The sequence below is a fragment of the Diabrotica undecimpunctata genome, chromosome 5, assembly GCF_040954645.1.
Source record: "Diabrotica undecimpunctata isolate CICGRU chromosome 5, icDiaUnde3, whole genome shotgun sequence".
In the NCBI taxonomy this organism is placed as follows: Eukaryota; Metazoa; Arthropoda; class Insecta; order Coleoptera; family Chrysomelidae; genus Diabrotica; species Diabrotica undecimpunctata.
The window spans coordinates 28213571-28235732 of NC_092807.1; positions in this window are offsets into that span (position 1 = coordinate 28213571).

The following is a 22162-nucleotide window of genomic DNA, read 5'->3' on the forward strand; positions in this document are numbered from 1 at the left end:
TCTACTTGACGCTTCTTAGAATAGTAACAGAAGTGAGCATACAAATTTTCAAATCAATCGGTATAAAAATATCATAATAAAATCAGTTTGGAAATTGTTACCGAGACCTAAAATGCGCAGGCAAGTGGTACATTTGACCCCGTTTTATGGCTCTCTGTACACCCCCAGCTGTCCGCCCTTTTGGATTTAAAGTTTTTAGGGGCTAAATAATGAGCCATGAAAATGGCGGACATATTACTTATCGTTAATTTTTCCCCAAAAAATTGCAACTTCACCCCTGTCCGCCACCCCTTATGTATCCACTCTCGCGTCCGCCCTTTGGGATTTCGTCTAGTTATACCAAGATCTTAATTTAGGCAAATTTTTAGCCATATTATCGATCGTTAATTTTTCCGAAAAAAATGACAACTTCATCCCTGTACCACGAGGGGCGTTCGCCTGTAAGGCAAAGTCTTAACCCAGTTACAATGATAATATTCCAATAGAGAAATATCATATTACCGATCAGTTCAAAATTTCGGCTCTATCTCTTGGACTATAAGGAAGCGATAAGTGGTTTGACAGCATAATAACTGCTTGTGTAGTCTAGTTTTCAGTGATTCTAGGCAACCTATTTGGGTGGAGTTTTGACTTGTTCTTGAATGAGTTCAGAATCCAGCAGCCCGCTGGAGTATTGGATTTTTATAATATAATTATTTGACAACCTTTTGTTGGCCAACCACCTAGAGCGGAGTTGAGCCGAAATACATTGATTTCGTATGTTCCGTTTTAAATTCGTTCAATCTGTATAATAATTAACACTTGCTTTACTTAAAAAAAAAACGCATATGGCAGTTTACTAACGAAACATTTTCATTATTTTAACAAAATAAAAAAATACTGTGCCAACTTCTTATTACAAACCGTTTAAGAGAGTTAAAAAAGTGTAACAGTAAAAAAGGTTAAAATATAAAGAGTCCTCTTGAGCCCACTTTACATGACGTCCCTTATGTGGAAGTGTTACCGAAGAAAAGGTCCAAAGTAAACTGCGAACGATTTTGTTGACGACGTCTCATATTTCACGTTTGTCGAGTTCCTTTGATTTTTTCCAACATACTTTCACTTCACTCGAATTACGCACAAATGCTTTCGGGTCGCGTGAAATGAACAAATAACTTCGAAAGAATTCAATAGCCAAGAGAGCTCACAAAGTTCTTCCATTAATTATGCTTTTTTGTATTATCGGATAAAATTGAAAAGTTTTAAAGGGGTTACAGTTAACGCGAATGGAGTTAAAGTATTGTTCCAGACTTTAGAGGCCATGTTCGGAGTTTTTGCTTTTTTGCTTTTCGATGAAAATAATGAAGAAGTTTTCGTTACAATGTTTAATATTAAAATTTTGAATGGCTTTAACTGAACAACGAAATTAAATCTTATGGCTGTAATTTCCAAAACGAATAAAAGGATGTAAGCTCCGGCTTATAATTAAAAAAAGTTAAATTTGGCATATTGCGGCCTTAGGGTATTAAGAATTAGAAAATCCAATATGAAAGACCAAAAGTGATAGTAAAGGAGCATCTGTTATTAACACATTGGCTGCCCAAATTGAAAGAAAAAATTTTCATTTCAGGCTCCAAACTTTTTTTTTCATATTAAAAATGCATTAGCTTATTAAATTTTTGAGTTCAGTTACAAAAAAAATATTTTTTCTTGATTTATGACCGTGAATTATATTTAACGCACGAAGCTCTAAGACCAAAATACCACTTCCAGGCCACGTGCATTGTAGGTGACTCACGCAATATACTTTACCTACCGCTACAAGTCTCAGCTTGCAATTTGCTTGCAACGAAAGTAAAGATTTCGTTAGAGTAACAGTGCTGTTCGAATTTGTTTCGTATTAGAACTACCTATTCTGTTTATTATGGCGAAAAAATTTGATACTTACGAGAAACAACAACAATATTTGCAGAGATTGCATAAGGATGAATACTTTGATATGAGTGATGGGGATGTAGATGATTCTTTCGAAGGTGACAATTCTGAAGACGATTATATACCATCTATGTCCAGCTCAAATAGTGAACAAGAAGAACCGGCTACCAAAAAATGGAAACGAAAAAGTGCAGAACCATCTACAAGTACTGTAGATCAAGTGATAAGTAGTGTAGTGTTGCGGGCTAGTCGTGAATCAATTAGTGATAGTCGTAAAACTGTGGAACAATCTTCAAGCCGTATCACGGAGACAACAGATCGTCGATCTAGTGAATCATCTGAAGACAGAGATCACGATGGCATTGAACTTCCTGTTACTCCTACCGAATTTCAAATTAAATGGACTGCTGTAACGGGAAAAAATCTAAAGGTATTTGATTTCAATGCAGTACATCCTGGCATTTCACCTGAAGTTGCATCGCTATTAGCGCAAAAAGAACCCTATGATTTCTTTAAATTTTTTCTAACAGATGATATCATTGACTATATTGTAACTGAAACAAACAGATATGCTGAGCAGATCAAACAAAATGAAAATATTTCGCAGTGTTCAAGAGTCAAAAGATTGAAACCTCTAACAAATTCAGAATTTGAAATCTTCCTGGGTATAATTATGTGGATGGGTTTAAATAAAAAAACCTCGACTATCCGATTATTGGTCCAAGAATATCCTGTACGTCAATGATATCAAAAAGCGTATGTCACGAAATCGTTTCAAACTAATATTACGTATGTGGCATTTTTCTAATAATACAGAATGTCCAAGAGGTGATCGACTTTTCAAAATTCAACCCTTAATTGATCGTTTACTGGCCAAATTTCAAACTGCCAGAATTTCGAACAAAAACGTATGCGTACCGTTTCGTGGACGGCTGGCTTTCAAACAATATATCAAAAATAAAAAATATAAATTTGAGATAAAGCTCTACAAATTATGCACAGAAAATGGGTATACTTTCAATATGAAAGTTTACCGGAAGTGCCGGAAGAACAAGTCGTACAACAAGAAATTTTACAAACTTGTCGACTGAAAAAAATGAAATCAGCAAGAAAAAGGTGTACAGTTTGTTATGAGAATATGAAAACAGAACATGGAAGAGACTATGCTATGAAAAAATGTAAGCAGACTCCATACAAATATGACTTTTGTGAGACATTTTTCTATGTGGAGTGTTTTTTTGTGTGAAACATAAAACTGTAAAATGTTGATTTATAAAGAACTAAATAGTTTGTCACTTTCACAAATATCTACTTAATTTAATTGTTTTTTGGTAATACATAATTTACAGTAAAATGTGCATCTTATTTTCTACGGCTCTTACAATAGTATTTTTCACGCAAACCATTGGGCTAACTTTAGTAATCTGACCACCGGGCCATGTACAAATGCTTTGTATATGAATAACGTGATATTCGTCTCACCGAGCATTATGATATTTGTCTCACAGAGCATAGAACCAAACCTGTCGTTGGAATTATATTTAACTCACAGAACGTCTGGTCAAAACGGAGCGTGAGTTAAATACAACTCACATGGCGGTTAATATGTTAAAAACATTTAAATGTCTTTACTTAGCGAGTCGGTATAACAACTTTTTCTGAAAAAAAAATTACAGAAGATCGAAAATAATAATTCTAAACCGTTTTAATTTTTTTTTTTAATTCTAGAGTTAATTGCAATTTACATAGACAGTATAAACGTTTGGGCTAAAAACCTCAAAATATCTCAATTAAGTACCATTTAAGTAAAAAACGCCGAGATATGTAGATTTTTAATTTAGTTTTGCTTTTATTTTGGATAATCTCAACTATAAGGTCTTTACAACTAGCTCTTGTTTAAATAGAAATATATATGTTGTCTATTAAAATTAAATAATAAATGAATAGAGTTAAAAGAATGACATTTTGTATTTTTATTGCTCTTGTTGTTTTCTGCACATACGACAACCTTTATAATAACATATAAGGCCATCAGAGAAGGAGTATAAATATATTCGTTCAATCTAGAATTCGCTGATGTCTCCCTTTCGCATTGGTTATGTATATAACCATTAATAAATAATAACCAAGATGACTATATAAAACGCTATTTAATACAAGCAGAATCAATGAACAAATACCATACATAAGTTCCATTCTAATAAAACATGAATATCTACAGATTTAAATAAAGTATCCAGATCATAAAAGTATTATCCACGTACCTAAGCCAAAGTTTGGGTTTGTGTTCGGCTGTTGCTATTGCTCGCTGTTCTATTTCTTGCATAAACAGATTTTTTATTACCGGTGACAGTGGTGAACTCATGGGTGCTCCTTCACCCTAATTTGATTCTAATAATTCATCTATAGAAACATTCGTGAAAAGTGAAACCACATCGAAGCTGACTAACAAATTAATGTCCCGGCTCAACAGTTACATCTTTTATACGTTAAAATGGAATGGAATGGTGGTAGCTGTTCTGTCAGAAATTGGACACTGTACATAATATTCGCATGGCAAATATAAACAAAGATGGGACATGTGAGAAGATACGAAACCCAGTATATATAACATTCATAAAGTAAAACCCACTAAGTATGGAAATTTTGAGGTCGCCTAATTGTTGTCTTTTTACAGTTAATGTACGTTGCTTTAGCAAACAACTCTGTATAGAGCACTGGTGATGGAATTTGTATTTACAAATTAGTTGACGCTTTTATTTTTATTTCTTAACATATATACTCTACTTTTTGTTTGCTCCGTATATGTGTCTCCTACCAAGTTTTTTGTAAGAGTTTGCCAATATTTTTCTTTTATTTTTTAAATGATTATACCTTTTAATACACTTGCTCGTGCAAGTTAGGAAAACGTGCAAGTAATCGCACACGTCAAAAATAAATATTTAATTGGAGCGTGAAAGTATCAAGAGAAGAAGATAGTATTAACAGACTCTAAAGCCAGAAGCTACGGAAATCGCAGGTTACTATAAGATACACCTTTTACTCAGCTTAAATGGCTTTTCCTAAACCAGTCCTTTATTCACCAATCTTGTTTTACTAAGTCCGCTTATTTTCTGCGCCATAAAAGATAAAGCCATAAAACAATTCCAAGCTACCAAAGAGAAAACGCCTAAACAGCCCCAAGAGCACATAAACCATCTTTTATACAAATTACCCACATGCAAATTCAGCCATTCGTGATAGATACTCAACGATCAGAAACAATTACCTAAACACGAATTTTCCTTAAGTTGGTTACAAATAGGGCCTTTGTCGTGGAAGAATTAATGCTCCAACGAAAGAATGATAAAATTTATGCGTTTGGTGTCCTCGGGGGAAATATATTGGAAGTGTCTAAGCAGCCGAAGCTACAACGAATATAAACCTAATTTATAGCAATATTCATAAATCAACAACATATTTCTCTGATACAAAGAATAATTCTCAGTAGCTTTAACGTGGTTAATGCGCTTTGCCGTTATACGTTCTTTTATGAGCTTTTGAAGTATAAAGCTTTAAATTTTGTTGCGTAAATAGATAATGACTTTATTCATTATCTTCCTTCGACAATATTCTTTACCGATCTTTAAATAAATTACCGTCAAATAATCAATTGGGGTAAGTCAGGCATAGATTGGCCACCGGTATAGACGGACCGGTTGAAGATTTCGTTGGCCTGCCACAGCAGCGCTGCAGTCGGTATTTGGATTTGTTGCTCTTGCTTATTTTTTCTCATGATTTTCACGTGTATTTTAAAAGAAAACTTCGTTTATTTCTTTTATTGAGTTAAAAAATGTTTTATACTTGCTTTTTTTGTTATGTAACTAAGTTAATTTAAATTATTTCGATGTGTGAATAATCCTGTAACTTTATCTTACACCTAGCTATAATCTTAACCTGAAATAGCGTGCCGATAGCGTTGTTTGTTTGAACGGAGACCTTGTTTATCTATCAATAACAATTGGGAGAGGCAGACTTGTGAAATATGGGATAGTTGGACCACTTAAAAAGCCTGGAATAGTTGGACCATATCCCCTGTTAAGTTTTTTTTTATGGAAAAATGCCTACTTTTTATAAAAGAAAATGTACGTCTAGGAGAGGAGAATGGTCTGAAGATAATTTGAGAAATGCAGTCAAAGCAGTTGAGAATAAGGAGATGCGAGTTAATGCTGCAGTAAAAGCATTTGACATATACATATTCACTTTCAAAAGGCGTCTTAAGTCACGAGTTTTATTATAGATATAATGGGAAAAAGCTTAGTATTAAGAATTAAAAACGAGAAAAAAAAAACGGTTGGGCATATTAAAAAATTACAAATGACGTAATTTACTCCAACCAGATACTCAGGACGCTTTATGGCTTATTATTTAGCAAAAAGCCTGCAATTAAAATATAATTTTAACCATGAAACCAAACAAGCTGACTACGATAGGATTTATTTTTTTCTTGGGCGTAATCCTAAACTTTTCATCTAGCAATTTAAAGGACTTAAATAAGAGGGCTTGCTATTGCAAGATATATATTGCAAATAAGGGCTTAAATAAAATAGCTACTTTTATTTTTTAACAATTTTTTTGAAAAGAAAAAACAGTCTTATAGATAAACGTGAAAACAGTTTCAATATAGATGAAACAGGTTTATAATTGAACAATACACCTGGAAAAGTAGTTACCTTAAAAGCTGAATAGAATGTAAGAATGTAACTTTTTGTTACTTCAGGGGAAAGGTAAAATAATTTTAAGAGAAAGAATACATTCTTACCACCTGCATAATGAAATCGAAAAGTCGAAAGCATGAATTTTGTAACGGTTTGCCTCCTAGTGCTGAAGTAAAAGTGTCTCCAAAATGTGGCTACGTTAATAATGATTTATATTTTGATTGGATAAAAATCCATTTTTATTTAAGTCTCTCACAATTAACTTTTTTCTGTTTGCTCCAACTGGTCATGTTGACCAACAATCCTTTTAAGAAGATCACTAGGCTGCAGCTTGGTACGCTTTTTAATACAGCTTGGGAAAAATCAGGGAATGTAGAAAATGGAATTAGTGGTTTTAGAAAACATAAACCAATACCAGAATATACTTTTCTGTCAGAATCTACAGACTTCAGGCCTCAAGACATATATTTTCTTTTCCAAAACGATATGATTTGTATCGCTGTTGCTGGTTCTAGTAGCATATAACATGTAGCAATAAACGAAATTAATTCTGGTAAATCAAGAAACTAAAAATATATTTATGTGCGTGGATCGTCTAAACAATACAAAAATAAGCCTATATATTCATATATAGCTATATCTGAAAATGTAACCCTTTTAAACTATCCAGAAAACATAATTGCCGTTAAAAAGAAAAAATAGGAAATAGAGGAGATAGCATTAAGATAAAATAAGAAAAGAAAAGGAAATAGACGAAAAGAAAGGGAAAGAAAAAAAAGAGAAGAAAAGAAAAGGAAAGAGAAGAAAAGAAAAAAGAAATAATAAAAAACATAAAAAAAAATAAAAAAAAGGAAAAAGGGAGTTAAAAGGAAAAAATAAATAAGAAAGGTTTTAAATTAAGAAAAGGTCAGTCTACTTAAAAAACTTACTAGGAAAACCCTAAAGTACATCTCCGTTTCGTAAGGACGTGATGATTAAGATGATTAAACTTGTTTAAATGAAAATCAAATGTTCATGTGCATGATGATGATGCATGAAAACTATATTTAATTTGATAAAATATGCAACGTTTTTGGTAAACGGGAATTAAAGGATAAAAAACTGCTGAAAATATGGTCACTCAGATGTAAAATCGTTTGATTTTGTATCATATTCTAAGAAAGAGGCTTAGAATTTAAAATATTATATATTATAGTATTCCATTTTAAAAACGACTGCAGTACATTGTTTTATCAAAAAATATTTGTATTTCAGATATCCGTTATTAATCCTTGAATGAATAAGCAGGGTACTTCAGGAAGCCCAGTAATAAATTTTCTATAATATATATTTTAATTGCACAAGTTGGCAACAGCGCACCTAGATGTGCATTGAAACAAAGCCTCTTCACTTATTTTTAGTTTAGAACAATAGAAATAAAAGACATAGTTTATTGTTACACAAATAAAAAAGCAGATACATATTTTGACGACTGGAATAAACAAAAGCCTACTAATTCAAAGCAATGGACTCCGCTCACAGGAGAAAAATTGGACCGTTTTATCGGGTTTTTATCAAAACAGGTACCCTTAGATGTAAAAAAGAATCTACAAGAGAAATGTGGTTTACTGACAGATCTATACGTAGACCACTTTTTACTGCGACCATGTACAGGCAAATTTTAGTATTTTTGAGATTTGATGACAAGAGTGCCCAAGAAAAAAATAGAGATAAACTTTCCATATATAAAGAAATTGGGGATATGTTTGTCAGCAACTTTCAAAAGGCCTTCGAACCATACGAATGTATTACGACTGATAAACAATTAGTTTTCTTTCGAGGAACATAACATTTTTGACAATTTATTAAATTGAAACCAGGAGGGTATGGCATTCAAATTTGGGCAGCTGCTGGTATAAAGTCGTCTTATTTGTGCAACTTTTAAGTATAAGCTGGCATGAATCCTAGAGGACAACCAGAGAAAAAACAAGGCTGTCAAGTAGTAAATTTTTTAGCAAAACCATATCATAATAGCGGGCGAGCCATTACCGCTGATAACTTTTTCACTATTGTTCTACTAGCCAATTGTCTACTGACACAGCGACTAACTGTACTAGGTCCCATTCGCAAACATTAACCAGATACACCATTATTACTTAACAATAAATGTAGACCTCTACAATAATCAATATTTGCATTTATAAAGGATCTTTTCATATGTTTCAAGTAAAAATAAAATGGTTTAAATTTTATCAAGTCAGCACAATAACGATAGTTTGAAAAAACATGGAAAAATTCATACGAGAATGTTCGTGTAGTCGAAAAACTTACAGATAATATTTTCTAAAAGAAATATCTTCTTTTTATTTTTACGTAGACATGACTCTTTCTGTTTTTCAATGTACCTTCAGTTAGTTGTCGTTCCATCGTTTTCGCCATCTTTCTAATGATCGTCTTTTTATTGTGTTACTACTCTATTTGTTGTCATTTGGCCTATCTAATCATTCCTTTTTATTCTTCTATTTCTTACCCAGTCCTTAATGTTCTTCACCTTGCATCTACGTCGTATAACTTTACTTCTAGCTCTGTCTCATAATGTTTTACCATAAATTTTTATTTGTGTCAAGTCGTGTTTCTGCCGCGTATGTCATTATTGGTCTGATGACTGTTTTGTAAATTGTGCCTTTGGTTTCTTTCCCGATATTTTTATTTCTCCATATTGTTTCATTTAGGTGTAGATTATTCACATGATCTTCCACTTCAGTTTCGAGCTTTCCGTAGCTAGATAATGTGATGCCTAGATAATTAAACTCCATCACTTGTTCTATTATCTGACCTTCCAGCTCCAATTTACATCTTAGTAAATTTGCTGTTATAACCATGTATTTTGTCCTTTTTTTAGAAAAGGAAAGTAAATTTTCTTCACAAATTTAATACGATATTTGTAATTTAAATTCATTTATCATATGGAATGACCAAAATCCTAGCTGAAAAAAATTCATGTGTTCTTTTTGACAAATGTTTTTGTTACAACTGGTATAGTCCAGTAAAATAAGGATGCAACCTCGGAATGAAAGATAATAAGCTGAAAATTTGCATACGTCTTTATTTTGATGGTATAAAACTTACCTCAAAAGTCTCATATAATCACGTGTCCGCGACTTAAGATATTTAAGGTCAAAGGTCACGAAAATGAGTTTTCTGCAAATATCTCGTTTCCCTTACACTTTATGACATTTAAGGTGGTAAGAAAAATTGTAGAATGGAAAATTCTCTTCAATTTTTGTCTTAAGTACTTTTATGTACCTTCAACCCTTCTTAAGATAGAGCGCAAAGAGTGGGGGACCGCTTACCTGTGTATATGGTAACGCGAAGTCAGCCAGTAGGATTCAATAAATAATAAGTTATATAGTTAATTATTCACTTAAAATACTATTATTATCATTAAATTTTTATTATTTATTGTTTAATAAACTATATTTATAGATATTAGTTATAAAATATATATTTTTTATATAATATTTATTTTATTTTTAACAAACATACAATATTAAAATGAAATATTTCAAATGACCTTTAATGATATTTTTAACAGCTGTATATACGATAAATTAAGATCAAGTGCAGAATTCAACAATAATTATTTTTATATTTAATTAAATACTGAAAAAATCATATTTATTATTTTTTTAAATTATATATTTATTTATTAATCCAATAATCGATTTATTAAAGTTACAAATATACCTAATATATATTCTTTTATTATGTATGGTTAATATTTTTGTATTAATTTTCTTCTTCATCGTCTTCTTCTTCTTCTTCTTCTTCCTCTGACTGCTCAATATCGGATTCATCATCATCATTCTCGTTTATTAAAGTATCAGAATAAAAATATTCAAGAATATCAGGTGCATATTCACGTTATTCATTGAAATCATCTGAAGTTGATGAAGCGTTTAGACATGATTGTCCATTACACTGCCCACAAATTAAAGTACATTGCAATCCTGATTTCCTGCATCCGCAATTAGAACCACAACCTTTCTTGCAATTGCAAAATATTGTATTCAGCAGTTCTTCTGGTGCTGGCGGTAATAATGTTGTTATTGGTTCCATAAATTCATTTTGCATTACCCAGCCGAAATCTTGGGGTTCTAAATCATTTCCCAACCAAATTTGGGTCTGATAATAGACACGAATGATATGCTGACGAGCTGCTGCACTTGAAGGTGGAAGACTTGATAACTGCACTGGTTTGTTGAGTCTTGTTGATTTGATGAACTGGGTGTATCGAAAAGAGTCTATATCGTCTTCTGATGTTGGAGCATTATTCGCTGCTAAGAAAATACGTACTCAATTTTCAAATAATTCTTGTACAGAGCAGTTTTTTTTGTTGAAATAGTTGAGGTGACTGATGTAAATGGTGATTTTTTTTCGAACATTTTAATAAACGATATTTTACCTCTTCTATAAATCGCATAAGTCGTATCACATCCACTAAACGCGTGTAAAAATAAGATGTGTTTCTTAGAATGAGTGTATTTATCAAAACTTTTCGATGAATATAATTTTGTCTCCGCATTACCCTTACCAATTTTTTTAAGAAAAATTTTTTGTTGATGTGATGGAGCTCCTCCTATCAATATAACTAGCAAATCAATATCTTCTCCTACAATGACGGAAGTTTTTCCTACATGTTCAGACTCTGCAATAGCTGTTTCTACAATGAAAACATCAGCATCATCTCTGGCTTGTTTTGTAGTGATATTTACAGCTTTTAATTTGTCGATAAGCATGTCTATAAAGATTGTTTAATTAGATGTGTTCAATAAAAATTGTTCTTGGCTGATAGGCACATTCATTGTTTCATCAAAACGGAGTTCGTAAGATTTTGAAATACCGGCAGTTCTTCTTAATTGTTCCATCGCTTTAATGTTCTTAGTGTAGTCTGAGTAAAAATAAAATAAATATTATATAAAAAATATATATTTTATAATTAATATCTATAAATATAGTTTATTAAATAATAAATAATAAAAATTTAATGATAATAATAGTATTTTGTATTAATGTCATAAAGTGTAAGGGAAACGAGATATTTGCAGAAAACTCATTTTCGTGACCTTTGACCTTTAATATCTTAAGTTGCGGACACGTGATTATATAAGACTTTTGAGGTAAGTTTTATACCATCAAAATAAAGACGTATGCAAATTTTCAGCTTATTATCTTTTATTCCGAAGTTTGCCCCCTTTTTTGCCTTATTTTACTGGGTTAGTAGATGATCTTGATAGAAGCAATATTCAGGAATCTTCATTTATATGTAAAATTAGCTCTAGATACCTCTAGAGTTATTTTTTGGACACATACAGTTGTACTTTCCCAATAGTGCATAGACCAATGCAAGTACATATTTGCTCTCCGGAATAAACAAATTGAATAACTTATAAACTATTTGGTTGATCTGTTTGAAATTTTAATATCTCATTAACTACCCTGATTTTGAGTAGTAATATTATATGTCATTATGCAAAAAACAAAGTTATTAACATTTATAAACTACTACACAGATAGGGGTTTTTGCAATTATCTCGGTCAATTCTTGGTGTATTTTAATTTGGATATCGTCAAAATTAAAAATATTTTTACTATCTACAATTTTTATTTGAACTATTTTACTCTAGAATGTATAAGAAATGTTTTACTGGCAAAAAATATTTTTTTCACTTTTAAGTTTGTTTAACTCATTTAGGCCCATAGTTGTTTTAACGCAACACATTGAATGTAATCTTTTTTACATTTATACTGAAGATTTTTTTATAAATTGCGGATAGTATTGTGTTAAGAAAGATTTAACAATTCAGAAAAAAATTTTCCACGCAAAAAAATATAATTCGAACTAGCGTTAAAAATAGCAAAATAACTATAGAAATTATTACAAGCGAGGTATATTTTATCAAAATGCTTTAAAATATTTAGGTATTATTATTTTATCATTCACAAGATATTTTCATAGCTTAGGGACATAAAGTAATAATATTCTAAACGTAAAATTTATTTGTTTTTAGAAAATAATGTCGTTTCAGGACTTTGAATATAGCGTTGCGTTAACTCAACTATGTAACAATAAAAATAATACATATAAGTGACTTATTTGTGAATTTCTTATGTAAACCTGACTCACCTGACAAATACTTGGTGTTTGTAATTTTGTCTTGCGTATGCTCGGTTTATCAGTCGTATCGAATATCAATACGACTGATATCGGTTTTTTTTTGTATTTGAGGTGCTTTCTGTTAGTCATACGGTGTCTGTAAGTGTTCAGTAATAGTCGACAAAAATTGGTATCCTGTTATATTTTTAGATAACGTGAAATTTTATGTCATGGTAAGTTCTTTTATTTCTCGATATTTATGTGAATACTACTAAGTTGGTCAATACTTTAGGGCGATAAAAAGTATAGGGAGGATCCTAAAAGGCCCTTGACCATGAAAGAGCTTGAAGCTGTAGTTGAAAACCTAAATGTAGAGATGAGATAGATGTTTGTTGAATACCTCCTGAAGTTGATAACCTAACAGATGAGGAAGATATAGATAAGGATGATATGGATAATACAAATAGTTTGCCCAAAGATGTACCTGGAGTATTTGAAATAACAAATATAAATGAACAAGAAGAGTTAGAAGAGACAAGTGTAAGTCAGTCTCATGTGCAGTCATCAAAAGCCACAAAAATAGCTTGAGTTTTTTACGTAATTTGGTGCAGAAAACCCATTGAGTATGGAATTAATGCTGATTCAAATGAAGAAATTCGCATAAAAAATATCGTTGAGGAGTTGCATGAAAAGTCGGTACTAGACTATTTTATGGAAATGTTCAATGAAGATATTATGCAATGTATTATTTCAAATTAAAAAAAATATCCGAGAGATTAGAACCGTCCCAACTTTGACTTGGATCGAAATGATTTAGAAATATTTTTGGGATTGTTGATTTTGACCGGATATCACACTCTTCCCCTTGTAAAGCTTTACTGGTCTTCCGATGAGGATAAGGGAGTTCAGTTTGTAAAGAATGCACGGTCTCGAAATAAATTTCTTAAAATAAAGCGGAACATACATGTTGCAGATATCGATCAGCTAGATAAAGCTAGATAAATTTGCAAAAGTTCTTTCGATGATCGACCTGTTGAACAAAAGTTTTTTAAAATATAGTGTTTTCAGTAAATACTTATCAATAAATGAACAAATGGTCCCAAACTTCGGCCATCATTTGGCAAAAATGTTTATAAAGGGAAAGCCTGTTAAAAAAACGTTCAAAACGGGAAACGTTAAAAAAAAGAAAGTGGTTATTTTTTTTTTCTTCATGTAGTTATTAAATTATCTTTATTTGTAATTAATTAAATACATATGTAATAAAAAATCATTGGTTTTATTATGTTTTCTACAAGTGGGCCTAAATGGGTTAAAACAAAAACAAATCTATATTAGCTGTACGTCTTCACAGATTTTTCATCAGCTACCCCTCATACATATTCTAGAACCATCAAACCTTTTTTCTTCCTTGACTGGAGTATAAAGTATTGGTTAAATACGTATATAGTAAATTTTATAAACCACTTCACTCGATTTTTTAACGCCTTCCGCATTGACTTTAATGGAATTCTTCATGCAATAAATATTTCGCTTGTGGAGGCTATTATTTACGTTCAAACACATTATACGAATTTGGGGCTAAGCAAATTTATTGGGCAAACAGTGCCATTATTTTTCTAATATTGTTTCCATTTGCATTATCAACACAAACAATTTTGGAAAGAGATTATTTCCGGGTAAGTTTATCAGGAAATATGTCATTTTAATGGATGTTTTTACTTAAGGTTGTTGTGAAGTTTTATTGCATTTCAGAATAGTAAAATATTTGTAAGAACAGTAAAAGGAAATGAGGAGTTTCCAAGATGCAGTAAAAATAAAAAAAAATAGTTTCCTTTGCTTTTATTTAGAGCTTAACTGTGTGTAATCTGAAAAGTTATCCCATATAACTTTATATCCTGTAAATAAATGCAACTAGAAGTAATTAACCCACTATGACCCAGTTATTTTTTTTTTAATTTATTAAAGAAACTAATATATTTTTATACTTTTATATTAAAAATGTATAATAATATACAAAGTAACAATTTTTTTTACTCCGCCTCCGGTGAGTGCTGGGTGGATTGAGTAGCTCAGTAAATGCCAGTGCCGGTCCCAAGCGATAAAGGAGTAGGGTTAGGGCGATAGGCTAGTAACTCATCCCATATCAAAAGAAATAAACGCTAACAATTTCGACCAAATGCCTCGGACTACAAAGAATGGATCAAAACAAAGACGACTAATGAAATGAAAAAGGAAAATGATATTGGCTACATGAAATGTACATGTACAAGGACTTAGAACCAAACGAGAAGAAGTATTCAAAGAATTAGCAGAAAAAATAGATATATGTATTCTCACCGAGACTAAGAAAAAGGGAAAAGGAAATAAAGAGATAGGAGAATAATTATCTCTTATCTACAATGGAGTGAGTAAAAAATCAATCTTAAAAATAATATTAAATCGTGGACCGATTACTTACAATACTAAATTAAAATTTATAAATTTTTACAGTGTGCTAAAAATATTATCAAAATAGAGCTAAAAATAAAAAAACTGAAATACTTTGAATTTGACCAAAATTTACTCCGTTGCGTTTTTTTTACATCTGAGTGTATAAAGAACACAACTTTAGTACTTACAAAATGTGATAAAAGGGCAAAAATACTCACTATTATAACGTATTATACAAGGCAAAATTCAATAAAAGCTAAATGTGATAAGACCAAAAATAGCTTGGCTTAACAACTTGTCGAAATTGTTTGAATGCGGTGGTGCAAAACTATCTAGAGCGGCGGTCAACAGGGTCTACATAGCATTGACGATTTCCAACTTTCGATAAAAGTTGGAACTTAAAGAAGAAGAAGAAGAAAAAGAAAAGAAAGCGCGTCATTCTGTTGAAACGTCAAATAATCTTCATCATATTGTTAATTATTTTCAATAATATCAGTCAAGGCAGGATTAATCCCGTCTTCTGGTAAATAAAAAAAAATTTCGTCAGTTAAATTGCCTCGTAAAAATTGGTCACACCTGTAGATCAATCGAATAGTCGAAAAACCCATGGTTTAAATTAGACCAATAACGGCAATTGTGACGATTTTTAATTCTGTTTATGAAAAAAGTTCGTCCATCGGAGAACCAGATAAAAAAGAGAAACTGTAGATCAGTCACTGCTTGCTCACTCACTATTTCACAAAACTGTAAAAGGCACACGTACAAAAGCGCAACTGTAAACTTGTACATTTCATTAAAAGAACAGTTTTCGCAGATTTCGAAAAACACTTTTTCCCAAAATACACATTTGAAAAAATTCCAAATTTTTATACAGTTTGTATCTAATAATTTTTTTTTGAATTTTTAAAATTGTATTATCTTCTTATAATAAACCCTTTGCTACTAACGTGGATGTTTCAGGACGTAGACACTGACATGCGGTATGTCATACCTATTGAGCCAAAAGACAAAAGAGGGAATTTAATCGTTATGAAAAGGAGACCAAAATTCATAAAAGTGGCCTCTTAATATAGAGGACATATCCCGGAAAGCAAAGGCGCCAAATTTAAAGTAGCTATAAAATGTTTTTTAGAATGAGTCTTAGACGAGAAAGTTTTAATTAGAGGTCTAATATGTTAGACAAATGGTAAAAAACTTCAATATAAATAAGCTTTCATGTGGCAGTTGGGACTAACAATAACATAACCCAACTAAATTTGATTTCTTAAACAAAGAAAGTGACTTTCTTTCCTTGTTTAATGTGACCTTTTAAAATAGCACTTCCCGTCTAACAATATTTTGCCCTCATTACCTTTACATTCCCTCTTCTGTCTTTTTGCTCAATGGTCATACCGCTGCTTATGCTCCTCTGTTTTTAATATGAGTTTGTCTCATATCACTGTATTTGTTTTTTACATAAACTACGGAATGATTCCTCACACTCCTGTAGAATAAAATACTGCTCCAAATAAAATAAACTTTATTTTTTCAAGAAAATTATGAACGCTGAACGCATTGATAATATTAAAAAAAATGGTGGACGTTATTACAAAATCCGTTATTAATTGAATTGCAAAAAAAAATTGAGTAGGTAATGGTAACTAAAAAATGGTAAAGGAATGTTGAAAGGCACAGACTAATAATATGAATAAACAAAAAATAAAACACAAAATGCTGACAATAACTAAAAATTACAATAAAATAACTAGTAATTTCTTTGTACACTGTAAGCACACTGGTTTTCCACAAGAAAAACACACATAAAAAGTATTCGCTTTAATGCACTTGGACATAAGTAACACGTCTTCTTTTTCTCAAGCCTTTCTTCAAAATCTGCTTCTTTTTGGCGTTTTTGTCCTAGGATTCGTTCAATAAAACATATCGATTCTTTCGGGATACTGGAATTTTCAAGTCGTTCTCTGAAGATCTGGTAAAACTAATTGCTCCGCCAACTCCTTTGTGTAGGTTAATCTCTCCGTACTTTTTTCCTGTAGTGATTGGAACACAACATGCGAATTAACAGCAGCATTATCAACGATGCGGTAAAAAACGAGGTATAGTCTCTGATTTTCCAGTAATTTGATCCGCGCTTATTGAATGGTGCATCGAAGAAATAAGTAAAACAGCCTTTGCTTTTTTTGGCATATAAGAAATTAGGGTTTAACTTTTTGTAAATCCGTAAGAAGTCGAATTTATTTCCCTGCATCGGTGCGGCTGAAATTCTGGAGGGATTTCCCGTTTATTTTTTTTAAGGGTTCCCACAGGTTAACTTCTATACTTTTAACTGCTGTACTAATTGTATAGAACTAAGCCAATTATCGGCTGTACTACTTAGGTTGTTGGTTTGATAAATCGGTTTAGCAAGCCCAAGGACAGATTGAGTTGATTTATTCATTTTCTTTTCTTCCTCAGATAACCCTGTTCTGTCAGTGTCCTTGCCTCCATATATATGTATATATATATATATATATATATATATATATATATATATATATATATATATATATATATATATATAATATATATATATATATAATATATATAATATATATATATATATATAATATATATATATATATATATATATATATATATATATATATATATATATATATATATATATATATATATATATATATATATACAGGGTGTTTGGGGTAGGTCGATGGAAATTTGTTAAGAGGTAATAGAGGACGCCATTTGCAAAATTTTTTGCTAATAATGTATCGCTCAAACTGTTAAGGTTTTCGAAATAAAGTTAAATTTTTCAATATTCGAAAATAAGGTTTTTCATCTATTTTAGTTTTAAAAATAATTATCTAAGCGAGATACTTCCCTTAGATAATGCATTCAAAATGCCTTACGTATTACTTACTCAGATTGCAAAAATCCTTCGTTGAATCTTAATGCATTGTTAAAATAACCTTCATTAATGAAACAGGTAAGAAAGGTAAAACACAACAACGATACATCATGCTTTTTGCAACATTTATAATGCCTTATTAAGTATGTACAAAACCTTCAGAAAACAGGCATTGTTGTTTAAAATAAGAACCACCATTCCTAATGCACGCTCTTGCCCTTTGTCGTATTTCTGATGTGGTTACTTTTAACCTCAGTTCTGCCCTTATAATGTCAGCTGCTTCAATAATCCTTTCCATTAAATGAACTCTAGTTCGGATTGGAACTTGATAAACAAGTTATTTGAATCTGCGCCATATATGGTAGTCACACGGTGTTAAATCGGGCCATCTAGCAGGCCACAAAATCGGTCCAGTTCGTCCGATCCACCTATTGGGATAGTGGATGTTGAACCAAGCCGTAACAGCACGTGCACAATGTGCAGAGCATCCATCATGTTGGTAAACCATTCTTCGTCTGAGGGCGAGGGGTAAATCTTCTAAGAGTGGTGGTAATTCATTCTCTAGAAAGTCTAAGTACACTTGACTATTTAACCTGCCTGGCAAAAAGTAAGGTCCTATTAACTCTCGTCCGACAACTCCTACCCAAACGTTGACACTAAATTTTTGCTGGAAAGATGTTTCTTTCGGTAGATGGGGATTGTCATGTGCCCAGTAATGCAAGTTGTGAAAATTTGTTATTCCTTCTCTATTAAAACTGGATTCATTAGTCCATAAAATACTTTTAAGAAAATTACCATCGTTGATGTCTGCATCTAACAAAAAGCAGCAAAATTTACCCTTCTAATTGGATCACCGTCTTGAAGACCTTGTCCTGGCATGTAATGATAAGGGTAGTGTTCATCGTTGTGCACTACTGATCAGACCTTCCATTGCGAGACATTTAACTATCGAGCAACCTTTCTGACGCTTGTGATAGGACCATTCGTAACAACTTGCAAAATTTGAGCGTCTACACCAGGCCCGTAACGTCCAGGATTAATACCGCAAACAGGATTGTTGACACTACCAGTTTCACTAATTCGTCGATATGTGTTAATAAAGACACTTACATGACGAAGTCGCCGGTTAGGGCAACGGCGCTGATATTCTCGACTTGCTGCAGATGCATTTCCATCACTTCAGCCATAGAGAAACAGAATGTCTGCGTACTCTGCATTCGAAAACGAAGCCATCACAACTAATCCATAAATCACGTTAAATAGATACACAGTCTGGTTGTTCACTCAAACAAAGTTCAAAATCGTAATGCACAAAAAACTCACAAGAAACTCCAATCACAATTCGGATGTCAAAACAGTAAAACGCACCTATCATACGCACAGAATAACCATGTTTATAAACCAAAATAAACCACTTCATAACAGGTAGATTGTTTATTAGCATAGCAGGCAGATTGTTTATTAGCATAGCAGGTAGATTGTTTTTTGTTTGTTATGCGTTCGGAGAATGACGATAACTGATGAAAATTTTATGCGAAGGGTCAGTTTTTACATTTTTATTCCATGCGTAAAACAGGAAGGTAGTACGCCTAGATAATTTTTAAACGTGAAATAGACGGTTGTCGAATATTGACAAATTTAACTTTATTCCGGAAACCTTAACAGTTTGAGCGATACATTATTAGCAAAAAAATTTGCAAATTGCCTCCCCTATTATCCCTTAAAAAATTTCCATCGACATACCAAACACCCTGTATATATATATATATATATATATATATATATATATATATATATATATATATATATATATAGACATTGTATAAGTTACTCGTTCGTGCATCAGTCAGGCACATTATTTTAATGCATTATTTCACAGGCTTATTAGGCATATATATTTTGAACCCACACCTTCCCCAAAGCCGACCTTAAACGTAAACGGGTTATCAAAACGTAAACATTTTAGAAATATTGCAAATCTTTCTTTTGACATATCTGAAACACATCTGAATATATCCCTATCAGAGCCATCTGTAGCAAATATAGTTTATATCTTCGTCATTGTATTTGAAAGCTGATTAATTAAAATGATTAAGTCTCGTTTGAGGGTGAGGGGTCTGTAATAGACCACTTAAAACGATTTTTGCCGTACAAATATTTGTCTTCAGAACCTTCCTAAGATTGACACTTACCTGGTCCTGGACCTCTCTTACCCTCAATCTTGCCTTGTAGAATCAACTGTAGAAATCGGTATTTATCATTACGCATGATATGGCCGAAGTAAGCCAATTTTCTGTTTTTTGTGGTGTTATGAATAGTTATGTTACTTGTGTGGTATATATATATGAGACCCTCAACATACGTCGGTAGCACCACATTTCAAATGCCTCTCATCGTCTTATGGCATGTAGCTTTCTACTCCATAGAGGAGGACACTAAAAACGTAACATCTAAGAATTGTTATGCGTATATTGTTATTCAAAGATAAGTTACAGAGAATCTTCCTAAGGCAGTTAAAAGAGCTTCTGGCTTTTTCAATTTAAGTTTTTATTTCGTAGCTGTGATCCCAAGTATCCTTAATATTGCAGCCCAAATAGGATATTTTTTCCACTCTTTCTAACGGTGTATCGCCTATTGTAATTTGGGCGTTTATGTTGGTGTTCTTACTAATGATCATTATTTTTGTCTTCTTGCAATTAAGTTTTATTCCGTATTTGTTACATGCTTCTACAACGTTATCAATCATCCTTTGGAGCCCCTGTGCACTGTCTGCCAGCAACACTGTATCATCTGCTTATCTAATACTGTTTATAAGTTGACCATTTACAGCAATTTGCTTTGCTTACATCGTCAATATCACTGTCACTAAAATATTTTAAATCGCTAAGTACTTCGTCAGCCCATTGAGTTAAAATAGTCTCAAAATCATAATCGGAAGATTTTATAAATTTGCCCAGTAAATTTAGAACAACTTGATGAACTTGCTGCCATACTAATAGCGAAAGAATAGACTGCACTGATTGTAACTATAGAAACACTGACATGCGGTACGTGATAGCGCAAGAAAACTTTACGTCAACGTAGCTCAAAGACTAAACCCATAATAATTTGCTTTGCTTACATCGTCAATATCTTCTTCTTAAGGTGCCATGCATTTCTGCGTAGGCGTCCACCGTACATCGTCTTGTCGGGTGAGATGTTAAATATTCTGGATTAAATAATTCTGTTTTTAGCAGCATTGCGAAGCATTTCATAGCTGTGGATTCCTGTCCATTGTCGAATATTGCGCAGCCATGACATTTTTTTACGTCCGAGACCTCTCCTACCCTCTATTTTCCCTTCGAGTATCAGTTGCTGAAAAGTGTATCGTTCTCCTCGTATAATGTGCCCCAAGTATGCAGTCTTCTTACTTTTTACATAATTAAAAAGTTCCCTATCCTGTAATCCCGCTCTTCTGAGTACTTCCTCATTTCTGACCCTGTCCGTCCATGATATTCTGAGCATTCGACGCAGGCACCACATTTCGAACACTTCAAGTTTGTTAATGGAACTGGCCTTTAACGTCCATGCTTCCATTCCGTACAGGAGAACAGGCCACACGTAACACTTAAGCATCTTGTATCGGAGGTTGAAGTCCAATTTGCGATCAGTCAGAAACTTACGAAGCCTCAAAAAAGCATTTCTGGCTTGTTCAACTCTGCTCTTTATTTCATTCTCGGGGTCCCAACCCTCATTCAGCAAACATCCCAAGTATTTGAATTGCCTGACTTGTTCATTTCTTCTCCAGAGACATATATCTTTGCGTTGGGGTAACGTCGTCAATATCACTGTCACTAAAATATTTTAAATCGCTAAGTACTTCGTCAGCCCATTGAGTTAAAATAGTCTCAAAATCATAATCGGAAGATTTTATAAATTTGCCAGTAAATTTAGAACAACTTGATGAACTTGCTGCCATACTAATAGCGAAAGAATACACTGCACTGATTTTAACTATGGAAACACTGATATGCGGTACGTGATAGCGCAAGAAAACTTTACGTCAATGTAGCTCAAAGACTAAACCCATAATAAAACTGCAGC